Below are 10,688 nucleotides of genomic sequence, written 5' to 3' on the forward strand. Positions count from 1 at the left end.
CTGAAGAGCTGAGGGACAGGGCCCAGGCCCAGAGTTCAGACCCCATGACTGGACCCAAAAACAACAACAACAAATATATATATATATATAATTGTTTATTATACCTATTATTTCAAAAGTAGCTAAAGCCAAAAAGGTGAAAAAGTTGTTTATATGCATGTTTACTTAATATCCTGGCCTGTCTACCATACAACCAGGCAAGAACTTACACTACTGACTTTCTATCAACAAATATGTCCATAGCTCCTGAAGAAGTCTATATATTTTTCATCGATATTAGGCCTTAAATTGGTAATGTTTTAATCAGTGTTTCCTCTTGCCTCCAGGCTTTAAATTTACAAATGGTAAAGCTTTAGGTCTAACTCTACCAAAAACTGAGGTAGAGATAATGGAATAATACTTTAAAACAGAGTTGCCTTTGATACCCTAACCAAAACAGAACAATGCATAACAATTTCTTATATTATATATACTTATATATTTTATATTTATATGTGCTGATCTTAAATTTCACACAGTGAATCTTACTAGAATTAATTCATAATTTGACAAATAAATTGAAATTTATTCCCATAAATACATTGGAACATAAATAATTAGGTTTAGAATATATATTTGAATATAAAAAGTATCAATGCAATGTCTTTGCTATAAACTTGTGATACCATCTAAGTGTTCTTGGTCTTCTGCATTCACATAGTAAAAAAAAAAAAAAAAAAAAAAAAAAAAAAAAAAGTATTGTTTTCCTCTAATCTAGAAGAGATTTTACACTGCTGCTATGTTTATTGTACTAACTCGCTGGTCCCAAAGTGATTTTCTTCATATGATGCCTAAAAGCTATTATTCTTCTGCAGTACCAACGGGTCAGAGGATACCAGGTCCCAGTTATCTGCATCATCAGATAACAATGGCAAGTCTTCTCACCTTGGCCCATGCAACATGCTAACAGAAAGTAATTGAAGACCCATCTCAATTTCTTATTTCCTATAGTATGTCAGGGTCCCAATTCCTTTACTAATTAGCAGTAAGCAATTGTGAAATGTAAGGCAACTTAAAATGAAAGAGGAAACCACAATATATGAGAGAATGTACTGTAGTTCAAACTTTCAATTTACAGATGACAAGCCCATATGAGTAAACAAAATCACAATTGTCAAAAGATTAATTTTAATACCCCTCTCTTAATGATTAATGAAAGATTTCAGTGCAGCCAAAAAAATAATTTCTGGAATCATAGATCCATAATTGGTCTACCAAGACTAGGAAGACTTGATTTACAGGTGAAATATAATTTAGAAAAACATTAATTGAGAAGACCCTTAGTGCTTCAAAACACTAGTACTTCAGTAAAACTTGGTTCTGTAGTATAAAAATGTCATTTTCAAACCAATGATAACCTACATTTAATCTCCTGAAAGTATATTCCTTTTCAAATAAACTTTTTAGAATCATATTCAACAAAATAACACTTGACAATAAGATGATAGTGACATTAAAAGTTTCTCAAGTGCAGGAATCAAGCTACAATAGAGTTGATTTATTTACCCAACACTAATGCCAAATACGTTCAACCATTCAATAAAGTGTAGAAATAGTATCTCCTACCATTTGCGTTGTTCAGTAGGTGCCTTCCAGAAATGTGTTAAATATATCAACCTCCCATAATTCTAACCCAAATATTAGCTAATAAAGTAAATTTCATCACATAACAAGGTACATTTTAAAAAGTCACTAATAGTTGCCTTATCATGTGTTGCCTTATCATATATTTTCCCTATATGTCTAACATAGTAAGAAATATGACTTTAAATCATGAATATGGGTACTGATCAGAGATGTGACAAACATAAAATCTATCTTCTATTTCTATCATATTCCTCTAAGTAGTAAATTTTAGTTTTCTTCTTTTTCCAAAACTTATAGGTAGTAGAAAATATCATCCCATGTAAAATAAAATAATCACACACCATTGCACAAAGCCATTTATAAAAACTGGTAGTTAGCTATAAATTCTAAGCAATTTTTAAACTTTTTGTTGACTAAAGATTAATCTTCCAAAAAGATGAGAATAAAATGATGTTTAGGTGCTTCACGTCCCCAGTCTTGCAAATTGTTATTACAGATGCATGAATTATGGAAGTATATGCTGACATCAAGCATGAATTATGGAAGTAAATGCTGACATCAGTTCAAGTATATGCAGGATTGAAACTCTATGGAATGTATATAAACCTTTCAAAGTATTAACAGACAGTTTAACAGAATGACTATCACGAAGTTGAAACCAGAAAGGAATAATAGTAAAGATATAGAATGAATGAAAAATGGAACAAGGGGCAAGTACAGCTAGAATACTCAATGTACACATGTAATAAGTAAGTGGTAAAGCTGAAATAAATCTTGGAAAAAAGGTTGGTTGAGAATGATAGAATGAGTGACTCTGATCCAGGAGCATTGGACAATTAGATGGACATATTTAATTGTAACACACTTGCACAACCTTTTGAAATTCAGTTAAAAACACAACTACAAACAAAAACACACAAAAATCACAACCAAACAGCAATCTCTAGAAAGTATGTATATGACCTCACAAAATTTTAAGCAGTTAATGAAGGGCAGTCTTGGGAAAAGCAAACAAAGCTGTTCAAAGAGGGCAGGTTTGGGTAGGGGAGAATTTTGAACAGATTTAAATAGATTGTCTAAGGTTATAAATCACCTACATCTACTGCAAACATTTTATTCCGTATTTTTTTTTTTTTTGGTCTGGTCGTGGGGCCTGAACTTTGGGCCTGGGCGTTGTCCCTTAGCTCTTCAGGTTAAGGCTAGTGCTCTACCACTTGAGCCATAGCTCCACTTCTGGCTTTTTTCTTTTTTTCTTATGTGGTGGAATCAAACCCAGGGTCTCAGGCATGCAAGGCAAGCGCTCTACCACTGAGCCACTTTCCCAGCCCCCATTCTGTGAGTATTCTTTGTCTGAACTGGTTACTCCAGTCCTGAGTTGTGGCTTTATAGCTTTGAAGATCGAATGGAAGAATCAAGATCAAGAACCCATTACACCACTGGAGAGAAAACAGTCCTCTATGGTTTCTCTCATCTCTCTTCACTACTCTTTTCTCATACTTTTAATGAAGTCAAGTGATTTTGAATTATATTTCCTTCTTTTTCACAGAATTACTGTTTGGTAATTAAATGTCAATTCGCAAATTTTTATTTCTTTTTTTTTTTTTTAAAGAACTTTGAATTTAAATTCCACTACAACATTGTTTCACACAGTCAGAGTTTATTTCTTGGGTAAGGACAATTCTCAAGGGAACCTACAGGATTTACAGCAAGGTTTGTTTGTTTAGTGTGAAAATGAGCCATATTCACCCACATTGCTCCCTCTCAGCTAAGTCTCCATGGATTTCTTTGCATGAAAGCCTATTTTCCCAGACAATTTTAAATTTTCTTAATAGGCTAAGTTGTTAAAATTTTGAACAATTAAAATTTACCTGTCATAAATTTTTAACTCTTTTGAAATTCCTTTATCAGAATCGTGAATTCACCAATCTTAATCCCACCTTCACCATCAAAAACAGTTAACATGTTGCTTTCATTATATAGTGTCCATGAAAATACTATTTTCCAGTGGCTTTGTTATGCATATATTTGACCATATAAGCTGATGCTGAGCAAAATGAACTCCAAGATATGGAAACATATTTATTTGTGGTTGGTTTTTTTTTTTTTTGATGTACTATGTGATTTCTATTTTCTTTGAGATTTTCCCCTATGTTTTATCCCCTCCTCTGTTTGATTTTGGTACTCTGTGTATTGTGTATACATTTACCTTAATTAGGGAAGGGAACAGGAACAAAAAAATGGCGAGACAAAGGACGAAGAGCAAACCAATGCAATAGCAATTCTCACAAGACAATAAGTTGGAAATGTACATTACAACTTGGGAGGGGTAATAGGGTGAAGGAAAAACTGAGAAAAATGAGAGAGGGGATAACAAGTTTGAAAACTTATGTATTCACTAACTTACAATGGCTGTAACCACAGTGCACATCACTTTCACATTAAAATTAAATTAAAAAAATAAGCTGATGAAATAAAATTTCACTGTTTTGGTATAGTAAATATTGTTCTTTATGTAGTAACTTTTAAAATATCGGTATTATTTGGCATCTAATTTGAATTAATTATCTCTTCTTTATCAGAGGGTCATCAACTGTAATGATATCCAACTACACAGTTTTTTCACAATATACTTGCCAATATTTTGAAAATAGAATAAATTTAGTACTTTGTTATACTAAAACAGAAAACAGTTTAATTCTATGGAAACCCATAACTTTTAAAAGTAAATAAGTTGTTAAGAGGACAGAATGCATGTAGTCTTCAAAATTCCTATGACTAATAACTACTCATTTTCAAATTCTGAACATTCCATACCTGAGAGATTCAAAATATACCTGTTTGCATGTTATGTAATTCTGCAGTAGATGCATTTTCCAATGGAGTGTTACAGACTGAGAAGTGAACAGAAAAAGAGCCACATTCTGATATGGGATATGAAGCATGTGATAATTAATTCTTCAAGAGTAAGCAGTTGTTTATCAGATTAAGCTGTTATTTCTATGACCATCAATCACAAGATTTATGCCATAAAGTCATCCTAGCCCACCAGTTTCCAACTGGTAGGGTGCACCTCAAAATTCCCTTAATTCACATCAAGAATAGCTTATGTCCATTGTGAAAATACACTGCACTTCTGCTAATGTGATGCCCTCCATATTCTGGAAAGAACACCACTATATACAGAGTTGTATCATTTTTCCTCTACTGGTATTCTTGCAAATATTATTTATATTTATACATTCTTAACTACCATAGATAATCACGATGCGAAGATTGGAAGATTACAGTTCAAAGACTGTGAAGACTCAGGGTCTATGTTGAAGGGGAAGAATGATGGAGGCTCTGGCCTCAGGATTATCTGTGGACTGTGTTTGAATATTAGAAAAGCTCTTGGCATGCCGGGCTAGAGAGGGAAAATGTTCTCTCTCCCTATCTCAAAACACATGTCACAGACTCCTGAGAGCTGAGTAAGTAGCTCTTCTGCTTGCTTAAGCATAGTTAAACAGCTGGTCAAGCATTTCCCTGAGATTGAAGAAGTGGTTTGAGCTTGCTCTAAAATAGTTTAGATACTAATATACCAAGACAGGGCTGGAAAGGTGGCTCAGTGGTAGACGATTGCCTTGCATGTATGAGGCCCTAAGTTCGATTCCTCAGCACCACATAAACAAAAAGAAAAAAGCCAGAAGTGGTGCTGTGGCTCAAGTGATAGAGTGCTAGCCTTGAGCCCAAGAGCTGAGGGACAGCGCCCAGAGTTAAGGCCCCATGACCGGACCCCCCCAAAAAAAATATACCAAGACATTATCTCATAGGTCAAGTAAAAATGTATCTGTTGAAATTTTTGTGTGAATGTCTTCTGACCAAATCTTGGCAAAGATCATGCTTGCTTGTCTTTAAATACCACTAACAATAAAGCACAGCATGCAGTGGCAATTGCTGTTTGCACTCTGCATCCCCTGTGTCCTGGTGATTTTGTTACCCTTACCCAGGGACCCAAATGCACTAGATGTTACAATTGGCGCCCAAACAGGGACCATGCATTGTTGAATTCAGGAAGGGATATTCAGGTAAGTAATTTTAATTACAGGGTGATAGGACAAGTTAAATCTACTCCGTACTTACTTATGCTTAAACATTTACTTGCTGCTTATGGTGTAAATATTTCTTCTTCTGACATAGAAATGTGTATTAATGTAGTTAGGAAATGGAATCCTTGGTTCCCTGATGAAGGAAAATTCGATGTTGATAATTGGAAATGAGTAAAGAATATTGTAGAAAAAGCTGTTCGAGAAAGGGAAAACATTCCTATTAGATTTTGGTCCATTTGGGCTATTTTACATACCCTTTTTAAAGCTTCGAATGAGGAAAGATTAATAGCAGAGTTAAAGAAAGAGGTCACCCCTTCTATTGTAGATTTACAGTTGGACTCCGAGGTTAAGGACACAATAGATAAGGATGCATTGCAATTAACAGAGAAAAAACAAGAGGTAAAAAAGGCTCAAAAGGAATAAAGTGTAAATAAAATGTCTGAGCAAATGCAATTGATTTTCTCAAAATTACAACATATGGAGTTGGAAATTAGCAGAGTGAAAGGAGAACCTGAGAAAGTGAAAGTAAAGCAGCCTTTGGCTCCTCGACTGGCTGATGCAATTTTTACAGCATCACTCCCTCACAAACAGAGGGCTCAGACAGTGAGTTTGATGATGAAATGCCTATTTTTTCTTATCCTGTAATTCGACCACCCCCTATGAATAGTATAGCTCAACCAGCCAGATATGAAGGTGTTGCTGTTGATGATATTGGTAAACTTAAGAAGGCAGTTGTATGGTCCTCAGTCTCATTATGTTAAGGAATTGCTTAATGGGCTTGCCCGACATTACAATAATTTTGCTCCAGTGGATTGGAAGATGCTTTGTAGAGCCTTGCTTAAGAAACCTAAATACCTACAATGGAAAATGTGGTTTACTGAGTTATGTACAAAACGGGCTAGACAAAATGCACAGAGCAGTAATCCACACCTGCAGAACAATATGCGGATGCTCATATAAATGTAAACTCTCCTGAAGAGATCCATGAGCAGTTAAGAGACATAGGTATTGAGGCATGAGAAAAGGATTCCACCGGTAGGAGAGCATTATGGCTCTTGGACTAAAGTAATTCAAAAACCTAATAAACCCTGTATTGAATTTTTATCACGATTGAAATTGACCGTGGAACGTACTGTTGTGGGAGAGGCTGCATGGCAACAACTGCTGAGCATGTTGGCTTATGAGAATGCTAATGAGGACTGTAGACGAGCTCTATGGCCTATTAAAGAATCTGGGGATGTGAATACATATTTAAGGGCCTGCAAAGACTTTATATCTGAATCCACGAATATTCAGGTGTTTGGTGAAACTATGACCACTACTTGGCAAGATTTGCTAACAAAACCCTCTAATCTAAAGTGTTTTGGATGTGGTCAAATGGGACATATAAAGAAAAATTTTAAAAAGGCTACTGATGTTGACAAGAGAGGACCAGGAATTTGCCCTAAACGTGAAAAAGGGAAGCACTGGACAAGGGAGTGTAGAGCAAAAATAGACAATAAAGGAATTCCTATAAAATATGCTTAACTTATGCAGGGAAACTCTCCATCGGGCTAGCCCCAGGGAACAGGATTAATAACCGAGGGCAGCCAACCATCTTTTCCCTCGTCCCTGCCACAGCCCACAGAGCCGCAGTGGACATACAAGCCTTAAAAGATTTTATTTTGAAAGGTGGTGATAAGACACAAAAAATTCTTACCGGAATTTATGGGCCTTTACCTGAAGGAACATTTGAAGTATTGACCGGTAGATACAGTCTTAATACAAAAGGAGTTTTAGTACATTTAGGAATTATTGATGCTGTCTATATTGGGGAAATAAAAATTTTAATGTCAGCTTCTGCAGATATTTCCTTTAAAAAGGGAGAACGAATTGCTCAAATTTTGTTATTACCATATATATATCTATTGCAAAGTCATTTGGGGGATTTGGAAATACTAACCAACAAAAATGTGTTTTGGACTACTCATATTACTAAAATACAGCCTAAGATTAAAATTAATATTCAGGAAAAGATATTGACAGGACTAATAGATACTGGCTCAGATATTACATTTATTAAAACTCATGAATAGCCTAATCATTTATTATATAAAATAATCCCCTGTAATATTAAAGGAGTTAACAAAACTCCTGTAAATTTTATATGACAAGCAGTGTTGTATGTTATTATAATGTCAGAAGATGGACAGACAGCTGTCCTTAAACCTTATATTATGGAGGTTCCAGTTAACATAATTGGTAGAGATGTACTGGAACAATGGGGAGCTCATATTCAATTTTAACATTTTTATGTGGAGCCCATCATGATATTATGGAAATCTGAGGAACCTCTTTGGATTGAGTAATGACCTTTATCTAAAGAAAAATTATAAGCAGCTCATCAATTAGTTGAAGAACAGTTAACCAAAGGACATATTGGGCCGTCTATGTCACCATGGAATTCTCCAATATTTGTTATTAAAAAGAAGTCAGGGAAATGGAGATTGCAGACTGATTTACGAGGAGTTAAGGCATCCATGTACCCTATGGGGGTTTTACAACCTGTTATACAGTCGCCTGCAATGCTTCCTAAAAGTTGGCCAATAATAGTAATAGATTTACAAGATTGCTTTTTTTTACCATTCCTGTACATGTAAAAGATTGTAAAAGACTTGCCTTTTCTTTACCACAAATAAATCATCAAGCCCCTCATCAGTGCTTCCAATGGAAGGTGTTGCCCCAAGGAATGATGAATTCTCCAACTATGTGTCAGATATATGTTGATAAGGCCTTAAAACCTGTTAGACAAAATGGCCTCACATTTATATTTTTCATTATATGGATGATATTTTATTTGCAGGACCAAATATGACAGAATTAGAAAAGGTGTTATAGTGCTTACCCTCTATAAAGATTTTGGATTAATAATAGCACCTGAAAAAATACAAAAAAATACAGTGGTAAAATATTTAGGATACGTTGTTTTTAGACAAACAGTCGCACCTCAAAAAATATCTTTATGACGTGATCAATTACATACGTTAAATGATTATCAAAAGTTACTAGGAGATATTAATTGGATGCAACCGGCCTTAGGAATTCCTACTTATCAATTACATAATTTGTTTTCATTGTTACAAGGGGAATCTGATTTACATAGCAAAACAACTTTAACTAAGGAAGCTGAAAGAGAAGTACAATTTGTACAATAGAGAATAAAAAATGGTTTTACATCGAGTAACGCTAAATCAACTCATAAATTTATATATTTTAGATAGATGGAAATAACCAACAGGAATTATAGGAGAAAATGAGATACCATTAGAATGGATTTATACACGGCATAGATTTACAAAAAATATGCCATATGAACAATAGTTGGCAATTATTATTCAACAGGCCAGGCAATGGGTATTTACCCTATCAGGGTATGATTTATTTGAAATTATCTTTCCTTTGCCAAAAGACTAAGTAAAATATTTTTTAAACATGTCTGAAATGCTACAAATAGCATTAGTAAATTTTACTGGGCAATTTTCCTATCATTTCCCCAAATGTAGATTGTGGGATTGCTTACATACACAACAATTTGTAATTAATAATATAATTACCACGGCCCTATTTCCACTGCTCTTACTGTTTTTATACATGGCTCCAAAACAAAAAGTGCTTATTGGACAACAAATAAATATTGGGTACAAACAACTACTTTAGCATCAGTTCAACAAAATGAACTTTTTGCTATTATTAAGGTGTTACAAGATTTTGTGGGAGATATTAATATTGTTACTGATTCTGCCTATGCTGTAGGGGTTGTGACTAATATAGTCACTGCTGTTACATATTCATCTAAACTCCAGCCAAACCAAGTATTTTAACAATTACAAGCATTACTGCAACAATGTAATGCCAAAGTGTTTGTAACTCACATTAGGGCTCACTCTTCCTTACCTGGGTACCTTGTATATGGCAATAATCATGTTGATAGTTAGTTTTGCTTCTGCTAAACAGGATCATGCTCATTTACATACAAATGCTGGCCATTTACATATGCATTATAAAATACCTTATTCTCAAGGTAAACAAATTATAAAAACGTCTCCTATCTGCAGACCAATGCATTTGACAGTTGTACCTGCTGGAGTAAATCCTCGAGGATTACAACCTAATGAGCAATGGCAAATGGATATAATCCATGTACAAGCCTTTGCCCATTTTTCCTTTGTACATGTTACAATAGATACTTATTCCAAATTTGGGCTTTTGCCCTTACGGGAGAAAGTGTTAACAATGTAATAGAACACTTTTTGGAAGCTTTTGCCATTATGGGAGTGCCTGCCAAATAAAGACTGATAATGGACCAGCCTAAAAAATTATCAAATTTAAAAGATTTTGTGAACTTTATGATGTGGTACATATTACAGGAATAGAATATAACCCCCAAGGACAATCCATTATTGAACGAGTTCATTGCACACTAAAACAACAAATCAAAAAATTTAAAAGGAGGAAAAGGTTGGATGAAAGTATGGATATTTTGTGGTTTTCCATGCAAAATCCTAAAATAATTTTACATCAAGTTCTTTTTGTTCTTAATATTTTAAACTTACCACAAGTAGCTACTTTAACTAGAGCTGAGTGCCATTTTGAACAAATATCAGAAAAACCTTATTTAAATGCTCCCGTATGGATTAAGATTGCATTGGATGCAGAATAGCAACTAGGAACGTTATTACATAAGGGGCGAGGATAGGGTTTTGTGTCTACACAGGATGGCAAACAATACTAGCTTCCTGCCTGATGCATACAGACGCAGCCCATTGAGGACAGCCCCATATCCTGCAAGGAATAGGCCACCAGTTGAGGAAAAAGAAATCCCCACTGCCCACCTGGGGGCAGGTTAAAAAGTTGACTGCAGAAGGACAAAAGATGTTACAATGCAATGGTAAACCTGTCATGGCTGAGAACTTATTCTTGGCCATGTGTGCCCTGCTT

This window comes from Dipodomys spectabilis, unplaced genomic scaffold (genome assembly GCF_019054845.1).
Source record: "Dipodomys spectabilis isolate Male_0828 unplaced genomic scaffold, ASM1905484v1 ptg000228l, whole genome shotgun sequence".
In the NCBI taxonomy this organism is placed as follows: domain Eukaryota; kingdom Metazoa; phylum Chordata; class Mammalia; order Rodentia; family Heteromyidae; genus Dipodomys; species Dipodomys spectabilis.